Below are 18,465 nucleotides of genomic sequence, written 5' to 3'. Positions count from 1 at the left end.
TTTTGAGCTAAGGACAGACCGAGGATATTTAGTGTTGAAGAAGGAGACAGCTGAGTGTTGTCGATGAACAAGGGATAGGTGTTTGGAAGATTGTGTCGAGTTGATAGGTGGAGATATTGGGTTTTTGAGGCATTAAAGGACACGAGGTTCCTTCTACCCCAATTCGAAATGATAGCAAGGTCTGAGGTTAAGCGTTCTGTAGCCTCTACTCTGGAGTCTTGTAATTCCTGTTGAGATGGTCTTCTGTTGCAAGAAGTTGAATAATGCAGAGTGGAGTCGTCAGCGTATGAGTGGATAGGACAGTTTGTTATGGAAAGAAGATCATTGATGAATAACAGGAAGAGAGTGGGTGATAGGACAGAGCCCTGTGGAACACCACTGTTGATAGGTTTAGGGGAAGAACAGTGACCGTCCATTAATTTAACAATACAAATGGTAATCCTAATAAATGATTGTTTTTTGTCACCTAACAGGACAAGGTTGAAGTGTGTCGATTCAGTGTGGTTCGTTATTCCTTCCCTTTCGCTTCGTCGTCGCCTTGCCTCAAGCCCGTTACAACTGCGCTCCTTCCCCGCCCCTGGCCTCTCCGATATCATGGTAAGCAACTTTCAGCTGTGTTTCCTGTGTTCAGTACAGAATGAAAAATGTAAACGAATGAGAGAAACAAATAAGTACGGTTTCAGAGTTTTCACAGATGAACAAACGGGGATAGTAGGTAGACAGACATTTAAGCAGAAACACAGCCAAAACCAAAGATAGAGAGATAGATAGATATATTGATACACAGAGAAGCAGACAGACGGAGAGGCAAATACTCTTCTCCATAAACTGAGAGACTGACAGACAGACCTACGCACAAATTCAGACGTGCAGGTAGGTGGCAGAAAGTCAGACACACACACACACACACACACACACACACACACACACACACACACACACACACACACACACACACACACACACATTAACATCCCGTGCCAGGTGTGGAGGGCTGATAATAATGCCTACCTGTGCAGCCATTTGAGCGCGGGAAGTGGTCTGTGTCTGCCTCTGATAACCACGACTGTCTGTATGGTCGTTGTGGCTGGTGGTGTTTATGTATTTAACTTAATGACGCGTGATATTCAGTCTTTGTATTTAGTTTACATTATTTTCCTCATTGAAAGGCGCTTGAGGGCTGTTTAATTAATCTGTATTGTGGCAGAGGTTTTCTGGTCTTGTGTGTATGTGTGTGTGTGTGTGTGTGTGTTTTACAGCAAAGGTGACAGTTCAAGGGCGTAAAAAAAAAAAAAGAAAAAAAGCCCGCTACTTGCTGCTCCTGAATAGAGTATAGAGGAGTGGAGTGTGTGTGTGTGTGTGTGTGTGTGTGTGTGTGTGTGTGTGTGTGTGTGTGTGTGTGTGTGTGTGTGTGTGTGTGTGATCAAACTCTAGTAAGTAGATACGTTTGTTTGCCTCGGTCTCTTGAGAATCGCATTTATTTCCATTATTTTTTCCTGTGACATTTTCTACGGTATCTTTGGGGACATATATAGAAATAGTGACTTTGCTCTTCCAATCAGCGCACGCGTATAAGAATGAGACGCAGCAAGGTATATTATGGCACCACTATAAATAAAAGTCACTCGCGTCACTATGTTATGGGCCAGCATATAAAAAAAAGACACGTGTATAATTCATTGTGATAGTGACGCAAAAATCTCTTGTAGAACTGTTGCGATGCCTTGTTGTGGGGTCGCAGCGCTCTCCCTTTATAACGCTTTAGGTCTTCCTTGTGGCAGAGTCGCAGCCCCCCCCCAAAAAAAAAAAAAGTCATTACATTACGTGCAATATTATCAGGGAGATGAAAACCACTTTAATTTTTCAGGAACAACCCTCGAGTGGAAAAAAAGCCTCCCCCTTTATCAATTTACGTTCTCTTTACTTTTTTTTCCAACATAGATTAAAGGAAATGCGAGGCGGAACTTGAGTGACGTCGAGTCTTATATTTTGTAGGCTTTGTGTTTATATTAAAAGATTACGCTCCTTATTTTTCTTATCTGGAGTGAGTTTCTCAATCATTTTCCTGTCAGGAGCACGTAGAGGGACTTTTGATGTCCTGTAATATCAAAATGCACATTAGATATTACATCACCCTTATCTGGCAACATGCACTAGAGAAGTAATTACCTTATGGAGAGAGAGAGAGAGAGAGAGAGAGAGAGAGAGAGAGAGAGAGAGAGAGAGAGAGAGAGAGAGAGAGAGAGAGAGAGAGAGAGAGAGAGAGAGAGAGAGAGAGAGAGAGATACTGTGTCTAATTACTTCCTGCTTCAGCTGTAATAACGCAGATCAGACGACTGTCACCCCTAACTTTGTCCGGAGGAGGAGGAGGAGAAGGAGGAGGAGGAGGAGGAGGAGGAGGAGGAGGAGGAGGAACAGGAGGATGCTGACAATAATATGAACATTAATTAAATCGACGTGTGTGTGTGTGTGTGTGTGTGTGTGTGTGTGTGTGTGTGTGTGTGTGTGTGTGTGTGTGTGTGTGTGTGTGTGTGTGTGTGTGTGTGTGTGTGTGTGTGTGTGTGTGTGTGTGTGTGTGTGTGTGTGTGTGTGTGTGTGTGTGTGTGTGTGTGTGTGTGTGTATGTGTGTGTGTGTGTGTGTGTGTTAGATTGATCTCTCTCTCTCTCTCTCTCTCATATTGTCCTAATTTTTTACTTTTTTTCCGGTGAGTTTGTACATAAATTGCGGAGAGAGAGAGAGAGAGAGAGAGAGAGAGAGAGAGAGAGAGAGAGAGAGAGAGAGAGAGAGAGAGAGAGAGAGAGAGAGAGAGAGAGAGAGAGAGAGAGAGAGAGAGAGAGAGAGAATCTTATCAATCTGCCTTTGACAAGTTGGTGCTTTATTTCATTACTAGAATTGCAACGCGTCACGCGCCTTAATTTTCGTGTTTCCACACTTCACGTAATCTCTCCCTTTATTTCTCCATCTCTGCCTCGCCTCTCCCATTGTTTCTCTCCTCCTCCTCCTCCTCCTCGTCCTCCTCGTCCTCCTCGTCCTTCTCCTCCTCCTCCTCCTCCTCCTCCTCCTCCTCCTCCTCCTCGTCCTCCTCGTCCTCCTCGTCCTCCTCCTCCTCCTCCTCCTCCTCGTCCTCCTCGTCCTTCTCCTCCTCCTCGTCCTCGTCCTCGTCCTCGTCCTCCTCCTCCTCCTCCTCCACATTTTCCCCCTCCCCCTCCTGCTCCTCCCGCACATTTTTTCCCTACTTCCTCTTGTTCCTCCTCCTCTTCCTCATCCTTCTCAGTTCCTTTTTCCTTAATGAGTGTATTTATCCTCTCCTCTCCGGCAGTAAATCTCAGTTAATCACCAATTATAATCTGTCTTCGATCAGTTCCATAATCTCTTCATTAAATCGTTTCCGTTTTTTTTTCTAATTGTTTTTATCCCTGAACCCATTACGCCTTTGAGTCCTTCGTGGAGTTCGTCTGCTCTCTCTCCCGTCTGAAGGTCGCGAGGGAAGATTATTTTTATAGGAATTTCCTCGGTTAGTGTGACCTTTGCTCTGTGTATTCGAGAGAGAGGGAGAGGGAGAGGGAGAGGGAAATGGAGAGAGGTACTTGATGATAATGATGCTGCTCGTTGGAGGTGAGAATGATGATGACGGTGAGGGATAAGAGTGGTGACAGTGACAAAGAGAGCAGCGTGGCAATTGTATGGTAATCTTATGGGAAGGATATGGTAATGTTATGGTAATAGTGTCGTAATGGTATGGAGTGACTGGTGTTGGTGGTTGTGTTTTGTCACGTTCTGCTCCCAGTTCAATCCTCTCACTCTCAATACTAAGGGTAGCGGTAAGGGTGGATAAAAGGTCGTGGGTGGAGCAGCTGTTGGTGAAGGTGATGGAAGAAGTGATGGGAGTGATAGTGATGCTGTTAGTGGTGGGTGGTGGTGGTGGTGGTGGTTAGTAGTGATGGAGGAAAGTGTATGAAGATTCTGTTGATATAAGTGATACAAGTGGTGGTGGTAACGTGGTGGTGGTGGTGGAGTTAGTGGCAGTGGAGGTGGTGGTGATCAGTTGCGGTAGATAATAAGCTGTGGAGAGGCTGGTGGTCAAGGTGGCAAAATGGTGGTAGGTAGTGGTGGTACGGTTGTGGTGATGGTGTTGTTGTTATTGGTGGTGGTGGTGGCAGTGGTTGACCATGGAGCTAGACTTCTCTCAGGGGATGTGGTCGTGTCTACCATGATCCCCTCTTGATAATAGTTTGCAGCATAAAACCGGGCGGTCGTGAGCCAGTTTTTGAAGAGACGCATCCATCGTATTTCTGTGGAGTTTAGTTATAGTAGAATGCTTAATGCTCATTCTGGTGTGCCCCCAGAGGAATGTGTTAGTTCCTTTTCTGTTACTACATAGACAAACGACTTGTTCAGGTAATGGTTAATTTATTTTTCTATGTTGATGAGGCTCTCCTTCAATTGTTCCTTCTAGTCTGTGACAATCTGTCTCTGAAGCATTTAACAGATATTTGTCTGCAATCTCTGTTTGGTGCCAAAAGTGGGATGCAAAGATAAAGCCAAAGATACTAAAAGAGGGATTATGAGTCGATTTCGCTCCCTAATAGAAGTTCAGTGCACGGTATTTCGGGATGATTCAGCGTGAGATATATCTGAAGAGATGAAGATTCTTCGTGTCTCTCGATTTCAAGTTAACATTTGAATTTCGCGTTCGTTGATGAAAATTTAATGCCGTTCAGTATCTTGAAATAACTAGAAAACTACATGAAGTCCTTGCAGAATCCCTCACTTCTGTCATTTGTGTCCGATATTTCATGGTTTCTGTCCTTGAGTCCTGATTTGGTTTTCCGGCCGCTGAGTATTAGTCGGCGCTAGTCGAAAGGTTTTTTCGAAAATTTACTTTTCTGCGTGGTGGAAATGTGACATGTGATGTTAAACTTCTTCGTACTGTCGGAACTCTCTGCCTGTTATATAAAATTCAGTTTAATGCATCTCATTCACAGCACAGCAACGTTCCAAAATTTCATTATCATCTAGAGTTCTAGACTAACTAAGTATTTATGCTAAAAAATGCAATCCTCAGTGAGATGTTCCAAAGGAGTTTTCTCCCGAGAGTTGTTCGTGCCTGGAACTCGACCGTTTGAAATATTCATCGCAGAGAATGTTAACACACAAGTTGAACCTTAATTCCTTTCCACGGCAGCGGCAGCGTAATCATGCATGGTTCATTCTCATCCTGGACTGTTCTCCCATAATGATTCAAATGTAACCGAATGGCACTATTGTTTTCGTAAACTTTATTGTTGTTGACTAATTCAGTCCGTTAGGCAGACCTGATTTATTTTAGTCATCTATGCATTGTATTCCTGATATCCTGAATTCTCTGTCTTAGATGTGTCGGGGCTGCAGACTTGTATTTTGCTTCCCGGTTCCACCAGTCGCATCGTGTTCAATATAACAGACCAGAGAGAAAGGTGTTGGCGCTGGTGATGAGATGGCGGGCGCGGTGGTGTAGAGTGGTGGAACTGTCAGTGGTGGTGATGACAGAAGAAGTTGTAGTGTTGTATTGCGATTATTGCATGGTAGTGGTTGGAGGTGGTGGTGGTGGTGGTGGTGCACTGTGGTGGTGATGATGGCGGTGCATTGTGGTGGCTGGAGGTGGTGGTGATGATGGCGGTGCATTGTGGTGGCTGGAGGTGGTGGTGATGATGGTGGTGCATTGTGGTGGTGATGATGGCGGTGCATTGTGGTGGTGATGGCGGCAGAGTTTCGTCATGGACCATTTCCACTTGGTAACTTTTTCTTTGGCTCGTACGCCTCAGAAAGTTTGATTGTGTTTCGATTTTTCTTTTCCTCTGTCTCTTTTTTTTTCCCTTCCTTCCCTTCCCTCCTGTTCCTCTTCCTCCTCTCTGTCTCTCGGTGCTCCGGGCGTCATGATTGCAAGTTGACGGCAGACAGCGAGAAAGTCGGTCTCTCTCGCTTATCACCTTTGTTGGGACACACACACACACACACACACCGAACCATTGAAGAATTATTGTTTTGGAGGTCAACAAAATTACTCTCTCTCTCTCTCTCTCTCTCTCTCTCTCTCTCTCTCTCTCTCTCTCTCTCTCTCTCTCACATATAGTTTATCGGCCTAATATTCTTACGGTAACAGCTTCAAAACTTTTCTCTCGTCGCCGAAGGAAGTTTGTCGCTGCCGCTTGCTATCAGCTCGACTTATTTTTGCATTTTTATTTCCTTGTGCCACGCCGCACCCGCTGCCGCAGGAGGTGGAAGGAGAAGAAAAGGGGCGGAGGAGGAGGAGGAGGAGGAGGAATCGAGGCCGCGTCTCACTTCCCCGCCACCGGACTTCCCCGACGGAGAATTTTCTCACGTGGAACCAAAATGTTCCCGCGAAGAATCGAAAACAGGACGTGACGCGCACCACAGGGGGGGTCTTTTTTATTACTTTTTCTCATGGAACTCGATCGGATGTAATAACCGACGGCATTTCTTCACCCCCTTCTGTCTATTTCTCTGTCTTTATTTATCTATATCTATCTGGATCTAAATATCTATCTTTTCTTTCTGGGTTGTTTTCTTTGGTCATAGTCAATTAGTTATCGATGCGTTAGCCGCGTTAGTGTGTTTACCAAGAAACTTATAAGGTCAACTTTTGATACAAACTTTTCGGGTAAACATTTAGGCTATATAAACTTTGGGGGGGTTTTCGACTCCCGCCCACCGCATGCAATCTTTTTCCTTCCCGTGTTGCGGCTGATTAAGAGAACGAGGCTTATTACTGCTGGAGTTGGTTTTGTTGACTAAGTATATTTTGGGAGGAGGAGGAGGAGGAGGAGGAGGTGGAGGAAAGGGAGGGGAAGGAGGGGGAGAAGGAGGAGGAGGAGGAAGAGGAGGAGGAGGAGTAGGAGGAGGAGGAGGAGGAAGAAGAGGAGGAGGAGGAGGAGGAGTAGGAGGAGTAGGAGGAGGAGGAGGAGGAGGAGGAAGAAGAGGAGGAGGATCGGTGACATACAGTGGAAAGGTTGATTGAAAAAGAAGTTGCAGAAGGAATCGCGTTGTATGTTATTTCAGAGATGCAAAGAACTTTCGTCAGAGCAGTATTAGTAAGATTAAGAAAATGTGTAGTAGTAATAGTAGTAGTAGTAGTAGCAGTAGTAGTAGAGAGAGAGAGAGAGAGAGAGAGAGAGAGAGAGAGAGAGAGAGAGAGAGAGAGAGAGAGAGAGAGAGAGAGAGAGAGAGAGAGAGAGAGAGAGAGAGAGAGAAAGAGACAGAGAGAGAGAGAGAGAGAGAGAGAGAGAGAGAGAGAGAGAGAGAGAGAGAGAGAGAGAGAGAGAGAGAGAGAGAGAGAGAGAGAGAGAGAGAGAGAGAGAGAGAGGCGCCTCAATATATCGTTAAATCCTCTCGATATTTTGGAAACAACTGACCTGCTCCCCCGCCTCCCCCCTCCACCCCCCTCCACCCGCCGCGGCCCAGATTCTGCGGGAGGAGAATAAAGGGAAGCTGCCGACATGCCAAGAGAGAAAAAAAGGTTGTTGAAAAAAAAGTATACTCCAATATTTACTCACTTCGGTAATTTTTTTCTCTTGCATCAAAGGGATATCGACGCTTTTTTATCCTGTTACTGGTTACTGTCTTATTATCCCGCGATAGGAAAATAAAGCGATGGCTACGAACTATAAAAAAAGAAAAACATGACAAAACGAAGGTAGCCGACAAGAAAAAAACAGAGAAAAATGGATTGGATGAATATATACGAGCTTAAAACTTTCTATCACGTGGTTTTTCATTTTGTTTTCACCGGAAGGACATTCTGGGGCCCTTCTATTGATGAATCGGTGATACTCGAGATTAATGGAAGGTTTTATGTTCTATTTTCTCTTTTCCTAATAATACCCCGTTTGTTCTCAGTGGCCCGTCATTTAGTTGGGTGTTTATAAACGTCACATAATTTCCTTCATCGTTATTTTTTATCACCTCAAACTTCTGTTCTTTAAAGCCACCTGCAAACAAAAATAAAAGGGCATATGTTAATGGGAACTGATTATCTTCTATTATATGAACTCAGGACGGAGGGAAATAAAAACATTCGAGAAACAAAAAACAGTCAGGCACAGAACAGCTAGGGAATCGAATAGTGACAACAAACAAGTAAATAACGAAATCAATAGGAGAGCCGTTAGAAAGGCAGATCTCCGCAGTCTTCAGTCTACAGTCAGTCATACAGAGCTGGATGGAAGGACGTAAAGAATAGACTGGAGGACATATCTCGTATTAATATAATTGTGACGACTGACAACTTGCGATTATTGATTCCCTAAGTAAACTATAGATGGATGGAGGCAAACAATAAGGAGACTAAAAAAAATTCTGTACTTATATCGGTAATAATGACGGTTAATAACAGGACTTAAAAGAATATATAGATAAAAGTTTTGCATCAACAAAAGTGTAGTAAACGTAATTAATGTCCCTCCTACTCGGGAAAAAGGGCACAAAGGTAGGACTAAACGTCGCTGGAAAAAAAAGTTAATATCGTAAGGAACGTGAGAAAAAAGAAGTCCCCCTTGTAAAAAAATATCTCCTTTATTAAAAACAAGGAACACCTGAATATTAAAAAAAAAAAAACCGTCCCAATATCCGTTTCTTTTTATTATATTTTGCCTTACGTAAGAACGCTACTTGAACCTCGTCGTAAAATTTTGAAGTGTATTATTTTTACTTAAGAAATGTCAATAGCGACTGGTTCTAAAATATCTTTCCTCTTCCCTGGGAAAAAGTACGATAATGATGATGATGACGTAATCTTGTGAATTACGACGCCTGGTGAAAACACTCGAGGAGGAAAGATGAAAAAGGTTAATGAGAAATTCTGGGAGGCGGTGTGTGTGTGTGTGTGTGTGTGTGTGGCTTTACGTAATGTCCATTATATTATATTGTTATTGTACAAGGGTCTCACACACACACACATACACACACACACACACACACACACACACACACACACACACACACACACACACACACACACACACACACACACGCAGAGAGAGAGAGAGAGAGAGAGAGAGAGAGAGAGAGAGAGAGAGAGAGAGAGAGAGAGAGAGAGAGAGAGAGAGAGAGAGAGAGAGAGAGAGAGAGAGAGAGAGAGAGAGAGAGAGAGAGAGAGAGAGAGAGAGAGAGAATTGCCCTCACTTAATTTCTTTACAAATGGAGACAAATGGAACACTAAAATATGAACCTGCATCCATCAGCCGCGGGGGTAAAAAATGAAGACGGAAATATATGTGCTACTGTGGCCGGCGTGGCTTCTGTGGTATTGTTTTTCATGCTCTATATCTATTTACTTTTGTTTTATTATTATTATTATTATTCTCTCTCTCTCTCTCTCTCTCTCTCTCTCTCTCTCTCTCTCCTTGATCCTCCCTTGTTTTACTTTTCACACACAAATGCGTACACACGGCCGTTTACTTATTCGAAGAAGTGGTCTGTTCTTAATGATCATGTGTGTGTGTGTGTGTGTGTGTGTGTGTGTGTGTGTGTGTGTGTGTGTAGGCGGGACGCTCGGAATTTAATAAACAGAAGGAAAGGAAGGTAAGGGGGGAGAGGAAGAAAGGGAAGGGGGAAAGTTAGTTGACGGAAGGGATGCACGGAGGAAGGGGTCGAGATAGGATGTGGTGGGGAGAGAAAATATATTGGGGAGGGAGGGAGAATGAATGCTGGGGGGAAGAGAGAGAGAGAGAGAGAGAGAGAGAGAGAGAGAGAGAGAGAGAGAGGGAGAGAGAGAGAGAGAGAGAGAGAGAGAGAGAGAGAGAGAGAGAGAGAGAGAGAGAGAGAGAGAGAGAGAGAGAGAGAGAGAGAGAGAGAGAGAGAGAGAGAGAGAGAGAGAGAGAGAGAGAGAGAGAGAGAGAGAGAGAGAGAGAGAGAGAGAGAGAGAGAGAGAGAGAGAGAGAGAGAGAATGTGTATCTGAATATCTATGAACTAGCTATATATCTACCTATCAGTGAACATTGGTCAATATCTATCTATACGTGTACGACATAGTGAAAATATAAATAGATAAAGGATAAAAATCAAATCGAAGTGAGTAAAAATGGAGAAAATAAAGTAATTGGAAGCGTGACAATCATATTATAGATGTGGGCAGGTGCTGAGAGAGAGAGAGAGAGAGAGAGAGAGAGAGAGAGAGAGAGAGAGAGAGAGAGAGAGAGAGAGAGAGAGAGAGAGAGAGAGAGAGAGAGAGAGAGAGAGAGAGAGAGAGAGAGAGAGAGAGAGAGAGAGAGAGAGAGAGAGAGAGAGAGAGAGAGAGAGAGAGAGAGAGAGAGAGAGAGAGAGAGAGAGAGAGAGAGAGAGAGAGAGAATATGTATCTGAATATCTACCTATCAGTGAACATTGGTCAATATCTAGCTATTTCGTTCTTGTCACCCCTGCCAGTCTTTATTTCTCCACTGCATGCCGATCGGCCTCTTTTATACGTTTCCCTTTGTTTCTGCCGTGTGCCTCTAGTTATCAGTTCTAAACAGATGGTCGTTGTATTTGATTTTTAACGTTGATCACACCATCTGGTAAACGGCCTTCTCTAGCGTTTTTTATGACTCATTTTACATTCTGTCACCCTTCATGTCTTTTTTGCCCCTCCCATACATGAGTGACCTCCCCATTGCCACTTCTTGAGTTTAGTTGCTTGTCTTACGTCCCCCACCTTTGTGTCCTCGCAGTTTTTTATCCACTATGATGATTCCCAGATTTTGGGACAGTAAATTAAGTATTACTTAATACGGAAAATCTCAAATTTTGATATAACATTTGAACAGTGAGAAATAGAACATGAAAACATTTGAAATAAATAAATAAATAAGTAAATATATATATATATATATATATATATATATATATATATATATATATATATATATATATATATATATATATATATATATATATATATATATATATATATATATATATATATATATATATATATATATATATATATATATATATATATATATATATATATATATATATATATATATATATATATATATATATATAAATAAGATAAACAAATTAGTGTATCTAACAGGTAAAGGTAAATTAATGAAACATTCTTATAATATTATAAGTAGAATATTATAAAGTAGAACAGCAGTTTCTTCTCTGTATTACCCAAAAAGGAATTCGTTTAGATGAGCGAAAAAATGTAACGAAGAAAAAAATTGTCTAAAGAAGGAATGAAGAAGGAGGAAAGTGGAAGGAAAGTAAGGAGAGAGAATTTTTTTGAGATGAAAAAGAAACTTGCAAGAGAGAGAGAGAGAGAGAGAGAGAGAGAGAGAGAGAGAGAGAGAGAGAGAGAGAGAGAGAGAGAGAGAGAGAGAGAGAGAGAGAGAGAGAGAGAGAGCAATATGTAGAAATAAAAAAAAAGATGAGAGCATGATGGAAGAAAATGCAAGTAGTTTGAAAGTATTTCCAGCTTAAAGCAGACACTCTCTCTCTCTCTCGCTTATAATGTAGTGGTGGTGAAGGAAAACTTTAACTCGTGGGCGTGAGAGAACGAGTGAGCGAAAAAAACGATTATATTTATTGCCGCAGAGAGAGAGAGAGAGAGAGAGAGAGAGAGAGAGAGAGAGAGAGAGAGAGAGAGAGAGAGAGAGAGAGAGAGAGAGAGAACATAGAAGATTAAATGAACGCTTATAATAGTAATGATAATAATAATAATAATAATAATAATAATAATAATAATAATAATAATAATAATAATGATAATGATAATAAAGGTCATCTTTGTCTTCTCCTCCTCCCCCTCTTCCTCCTCCTCCTCCTCCCTCTCCATGTGGGGTGACAACTCGCGAGAGATATTGGAGGGAAGTTTGGGATTTTACGGGCCAGTGTGTCTCAGGGAGAGGAGGGAGTGATGGAGGGAGGGAGGGAGAGAGAGGGAGAGAGAGAGGGAGAAAGGGAGGGATGGAAAGAGAGGGAGAGAGGGAGAGAGACAGGGAAAGAGGAAAGGTAGAACACATTGAGAACTGGAAGGAAAATATTGGATGAGAGAAAGAGTGATGTGGGAAATGGGAAGAGTAATAAAGAGAAGGAGAAGGAAAGAGGTACAAGGGAGGAAGAGAAGAGGGAGGGAAGGAGATCGAAAGGAATGGGAGGAGGGGAAGTAAGGAGGAGTGAGTAATACTAGGGAGGGAGAGAAACGGAGGAAGAGACTAGATGACAGGGGAAGAAAGGGGAGAAAGAGCAGGAAAACAAAGATGAGAGAAGAGAGGAAATGGGAAGCTGTGGAGATGGAAAGGGAGATGAGTAATGTGGGAAACGTGAAGGAGAGAGGAAAGGATGTAAAGGAGAGAAGGGAGAGGGTAAAAATAACAATTGCAGGGATTTTTAAGGGAAGGGTTGCAAAGGAGGGAAAGGAAGAAGAGTTATATGACGAAAAGGAAAATAAGGGCGAAGGAAAAAAGGGACTAAATGATAATAAGAGGTGGAAGATGAGAGTAAAATAAAAAAAATGGAAAAAAAGGGAATAAAAGAACGGATGAGAATATAATGGAAGGTTATGGGAGGGGAAACAGGAAGGGAAGAAAATGGAAAAGAAGGGAAGATATTGCTTAAAGAGATAGGAGGAAGGAACTGTTTCAAAGGGAAGAGATAGAAAGAGAAAGTTTAATATTGTATAGATGGAAAGGAAAGAGAAAACAAATAGACAAAGAAAAGGAGTGATGGGAAGAGAGAAAAAGAAATGGTACAGAAAAAAATGACAAAAATAGGTGAAAGGAAAAGAAAAGGAAAGAAGAAAGCGTTGTGGAGGGATTGGAGTAGAGAAAAAGATCAAAGAGGATTAGATAGAACTGTCCGCCACCATGTTCATCACCACCACTACCCACACAACCACCTGATCACCACCTTCGCAATCACCACCACGACGATTTCAGTCACCACCACCACCACCACCACCACTATGATCGCCACCTTTACAATCCTCCCACCACCACCACCACCACCATCTCTCATCAGACACATCAGACAAAGAATTACGACTTTCAGAACGACTCCCACAGGATATGATTCTCCCGTGTGTGTGTGTGTGTGTGTGTGTGTGTGTGTGTTTCATGTTCCCATTAATGTCGTCGTGTGACACGCTCTCTCTCTCTCTCTCTCTCTCTCTCATTCAGTAGTGATGGGGAACAGGTGAACTTTAATAGTTCAATGAAGAGGAGGAGGAGGAGGAGGAAGAGGAGGAGGAAGAGGAGGAGGAGGAAGAGGAGGAGGAAGAGGAGGAGGAGGAGAAGACAGAGGAAAATACAAAGGAAAAAGAATAGAGAGGAATAAATGGGATGGTATAAAATGGTGAAAGAGAAAAAGTGAAGAAATTATTAAAAAAAGAAAAAAGAAAAGGTAAAGCTGAAGTTCGGGGCATAAGCCATAACTGCGCGTGGCCTCGGTGCTCATCCCAGTCCTATGGCACTCGAGCCTGCTGTGTTTGAGAACCCAGTACCTCGGGACACAGGGCAAGTGCAACGTCCAGATTACATCAGTTTACTTTTCCCAGCTTTCCTAGGTACTCATTTATCGACGAATCCGAAAGGGAGGATGAACAGCTCGATGTGTTGTGCGCCGACTGCCCAGGCAGGGACTGTATGTACCCCGGGCCCGCGGATTCGCAGCTAATTGTGGCAACTAGTAGACCACGGATGCGCAAGGAAAAAAAAAAAAATATTTTAAAAAGTATTAGGAAGAAACAATCATAAAAAGCAGGCAACAAAAATTCTGCTGGTTTACAACGTGGCTTTCTCCTTCAGGGGCTCATGAACCTGTTAAGATACTACATAAACAGATTCATGCACTGGCTGTGCCTCCACAAATACATCCGATGACGGTGAATGCGATTTTTAAACGAGTTGATGGTTGTCGCACTACTTGGAGGAAGTTTGTGTTAATGGTAAAAGACTAGATTCGAAAACTATTCCTGCCTATATGTTTTCCATCGCCCTGGTGAAATCGCTGAACTTTTTCTAGTTATCGGGTTAAATTGGAGCAAAATGAAGTTGATTTAATTATATAACATGCAGGTACTGGAAGACTTCTCAGATCCCCCCGTAGTTGTCTCTAACAGGAAGAGCTTGACGCTTGAGTTGCTCTTCACACGGCTGAGCCCTCGACGATGGTATAATTCCCTGGCACAGAACAGGACCCTCGAGGATGGAACGTGACGCTCGGGTTGAGATTTCTGGCCATGTGTCTGTTGTCCTGGGCTACGGCTCCCCCTTTATTACTCAGGGCACCGTTAGGGTTATTCACCTTCGTGTTTGTTCTTGCATATGTGGAAAACTGCTTAGAATACTAGAAAACATCGAATGCGTAGGAAACGTAGAAGTGATACAACGAAGATGCATTTTGGTTCAGGAAGGAGAAAGACAGGACTGGTTCATGCCTAATGTACATAGTGGCTGAACCGAGCACAGTAACTGGTATGTAACGGATGTAAATAAGACAGTTTCGGATGGAAGTTAGAATTATAAAGGGGGGAAATGTTGGTGAATAACTCGTTCTTTGCAGTTACCATGAATAAGTCGCAGCTTTTTAAAAATAATTTCGCATCCCTGAGTAAATATATAGAAGTAAGAATGCGCAGGGTTATTGCAACGATTTGTCTTCAAAGACGATTTATTGTACAATGGTCCGACAAAAAAAAAAAAAGATTAGAAACAGGTTTACGACACGAACGTGCAATAGTGAAGAATCATGGAGATATAAAACCATCATTACTGATACTTCATGATAAAAAGTACAAATTCGACATTGTATTGGAGACCATAGGCGTAAAAGAACAATAGAATAAAAAAGTATCTCGATGAATGGAGTCGGCGCACAAAATGCACTAACAAAAAAGAGGTGAAGGGAAAGTTATTCAATAAAGTGAAGAGAGAGAGAGAGAGAGAGAGAGAGAGAGAGAGAGAGAGAGAGAGAGAGAGACTCTATCTATCAATATCTTTATATCTATCTGTCTATCTATCTATCTCTCTCTCTCTCTCTCTCTCTCTCTCTCTCTCTCTCTCTAGATAGATAGATAGATAGATAGATAGATATTGTACACCATCCGCTCGTAGGCTCTTTGGTCAATAAGGGTAATTTGCGTTGACTTCATCTTATTCCTCTTCTCAGCCTTGTGCTCACAGGGGCATTCAGAGGTTGTAGCTGGAGGCAAGTTTTGTGACACCCGCTATTCATCATCCCTCCTGTCTTCGGCAATCTCGTCTTATTCCGCGGCTGTATCCACGAACCTTTATAAACGATATTTCCACGCCCCCATTCAGCGAAGGTATTGTAGTAAACACGACGGCGGCGCTCGACCTGAGGATCATGTGTGCCAGCAGTTCCAGGCTGGTTCGGGGGCCTCTCACGTGAGCTGACAGCATCTGAAGCGGCCAAGTTGTGTAGCCCTGAGAGGATAATGGAGAGGTGTCCCATGCGATTTAGCTGTGAGCGTGTACATGAGGAGCTGATGGAGGACGGCTGCTCTCTCTCTCAGGTATTGTTTCCTCGTCCTAGTTGGTTTTTGCCTCGGAGTCGTTAACTATTTTTCTTCCTATTTCGTCCGCGTAATTATTATCCATTTGCTTCTCTTCGTTTGTCTTTCTCTCCAATTTGTCTCTATTTCTTCGCAATTAAGGACAAGAAGAACTCTTTCCACTTTCCCTACTCCCTTCTCATTTCTCTTCTTCCTCTTTCACTTTCTCCTCCTCCTTTATCTTTCTTTTCAGCTTTCCTTTCTGCTTCTGCATCTTCTACTTCTTCGTCTTCGTCTTCGTCTTCGTCCTCGTCTTCTTCTTCTTCTTCTTCTTCTTCTTCTTCTCTGTCGTCGTCGTCATTGTAGTTATCTTTGTCGTTTTTGTCGTCTACATCTTCCTCCTCCTCCTCTTCCTCCTCCTCCTCCTCCTTCGTCTCCTTTCTTCTTAAGCCTTTCTTTTTTTTCGACCTATTTGTTTCCACGTGTACCTCCTCTTCCTTGTCGTCTTTTTCCTTCTCCTTTTCTTCCTCCTCCTCCTCCTCCTCCTTGCAGGAAAGAGACGGAACAGAGAAGCGAGAAGGTTTATTAATACTAGCAATAACTCAGTCTCTCTCTCTCTCTCTCTCTCTCTCTCTCTCTCTCTCATATTTTTTGTCGCTTTGAGAAGGACGTGGGCGCACGCGAGCGCACACACACACACACACACACACACACGGGCGCGCGCAGAGAGAGAGAGAGAGAGAGAGAGAGAGAGAGAGAGAGAGAGAGAGAGAGAGAGGTTGGACTATTGCTGGTTTGTTAGTAAGAATCCACAATAAAACAGGGACACGACACGAGGCCAGACAGCCTACACGTGGCGGCTCCTGGGAATGAGTTCTTCACCATTTTCCCTTCCCTTGCATGAATCATTGTGACAATCATTTACAACTCTTAAGAGTGTTTGCATGAACAGTCCTCTGCATCCTACGTTCCATGCTCTCTACCGTATTCGTGAGCCAGCTCTTACCTATTTCCTTTCTGGGCCTAAATTTATCCAATTTATATCCACTGCGCGGCACCTTTGCCTGACAGGTCTGGCAACCTATCGCTTGCCCCCCCAGGAAAACAAGCCCTTGTCCTGCTCCTCCTGTTCGTGTCACAGAAAACATGGTCTAAATACGTTACCTGACTATCACCATCCAACACTGTCGAACGCTTGGGCAGGGCTCCTGCGTCTGCCCTATTGCAGTCTCCTTCACTCTTGCCCTTCAGTCAGAAACCCGTTTTCAGTAGAAACGGGGCCACGTTCTGTTTCCTTATTTTTTGTTCTCACCACCTTTCGTGGCTCCTCAGGAACCTCAGTGTCAAAGGACGTTGGAGACTGTCAACTCCTTCCTCAACGCGATCTCTCCGCTTGTAAGACCCAAACCTGTTTTCATGGGCGGCGAAACTCCAAGTTACAAGTCGCTGCCTGACAGGGCTTGGAAGTATCGAAGCAAATTTATGAAAAAGAGCCGGGACACGTCCACTAATGACTATAATAGTGAATGAAGTCAACTTTGTCAAGAATAAATTGCATACGCAAATAGAAAAAAACATGGAGATCCAGTTCAGTTCTTGGTTTAATATAAGAATGTGGATGAGGATGAGGCTGAAGATGAGGAGGAGGATGCATGTTTTGATGTTTCTGTTTTGTCGTTGGTATTACTCTTTTTTTTTTCTTCTTTTCCCTCCGCTCTCCGTCTTCCTTGACGTCTTCTCCTTCCCCCATATTTTCCTTCCATCTTCCTCCTCCGTCTTGCTTTGATAAGAGAATGTTCTCGCCGCGTTGGAGGAAGGAAGGAAGAAATGGAGGAGGAGGAGGAGGAGGGAAGGAAGGAACGGAGAGGAGCAGAAGGAGGAGGAGGGAGAATGGAGGAGGAAGAGGAAGAGGAGGAAGGAAAAAAGGAGAAAAGGGAAAATGAGGATAGGAATGAGGATGATGAGGAAGTTAACGAATGAAGAAGAGGAAATAGAGGAGAAGGAGGAGGAGGAAGAATGAGATAGAAAGGAAGGAGGAAGGAAGGAAAGAAAGAAGCTAGGAAGAAAGAAAAAAAATACAAAGAGCGTGCAAGGAATGATGACGGCAACGAATACGAAAAGAAAAAAAAAAAATCCATATCGTATCAAATAAATAGCAAAGAGCGCATATTTTTTTTATTTTTTATATATATAAGAAGCGATCGATTAAGCTGATTCTTTGGAGCATGAAATCCCCCTCAGCTGAACGGTGCCGTTTTTTAATATATATTTTTTAACCCCTTACCTTCCCCTTGAGCGTGTGATTGATGACGATCCTTTAGCGCCATTCAGTGACGGCTCATGTTAGGCTTCACGGGTCTCCATCACACTCATGGACACGCGCATATATCGATACTGCGTGATTAAGTGTAAGATAACCGGAAAATATGGTAACCTAACTCTTTATATTCTTGTGCTCCTCCTCCTCTTCTTCCCCCTTTTTCTTATTCTCCTCCTCCTTCTATTCCCCCTTCCCCTTCTTATTCTACTCCTCCCCCCTCTACCTCCACAACTACTACTACTATCGCCACTGCTACTACTACTACTACTACTACTACTACTTCCCCTCCTTTTCCTTGACCATCTCGTCCTCCTTCTCTTCCTACGAATATTCTTTTTTACAGTAAAGGAAGCAACTCTAGGGCAAAAATAAATCAGACAAAAAAATCCCGCTACCACTGCTCCTGTAAAAGAAAGTAGAGATGAGCTTATCAGCCTACATAAAAAATCACGTTAGTAGAAGGCGGTATAGATTACTCGCTTCTTTTTATACTGCGTGACGTAAGCGTAAGAAAACTTGAAATCATGGTAACCGAAGAGACCCACGCAAATAGCCTAGCCATCTGTACAGAGAATCACACTCACAGATGGCGCCATAGAAGTTTCCTGCCCACATACATACTGCGTGATGTAATTGTAAGAATACC

At 43.1% G+C, this 18,465-nt stretch overlaps 1 protein-coding gene across 1 annotated transcript in view; it reads left to right on the top strand.

Annotated features, from left to right (window-relative positions):
- Positions 1–18,465, top strand: part of LOC127004391 (histamine H1 receptor-like) — a 302,097-nt gene that overhangs the window by 66,621 nt on the left and 217,011 nt on the right. The window contains exon 2 of the mRNA XM_050872035.1: positions 474–597. The gene's annotated coding sequence lies outside the window, so the exon portion shown is untranslated. The remainder of the gene's footprint in view (positions 1–473; positions 598–18,465) is intronic.

This window comes from Eriocheir sinensis, chromosome 28, assembly GCF_024679095.1.
Source record: "Eriocheir sinensis breed Jianghai 21 chromosome 28, ASM2467909v1, whole genome shotgun sequence".
In the NCBI taxonomy this organism is placed as follows: Eukaryota; Metazoa; Arthropoda; class Malacostraca; order Decapoda; family Varunidae; genus Eriocheir; species Eriocheir sinensis.
Note: the sequence above shows the minus strand (reverse complement) of the source record. Positions and strands in the feature narration are given on the sequence as shown.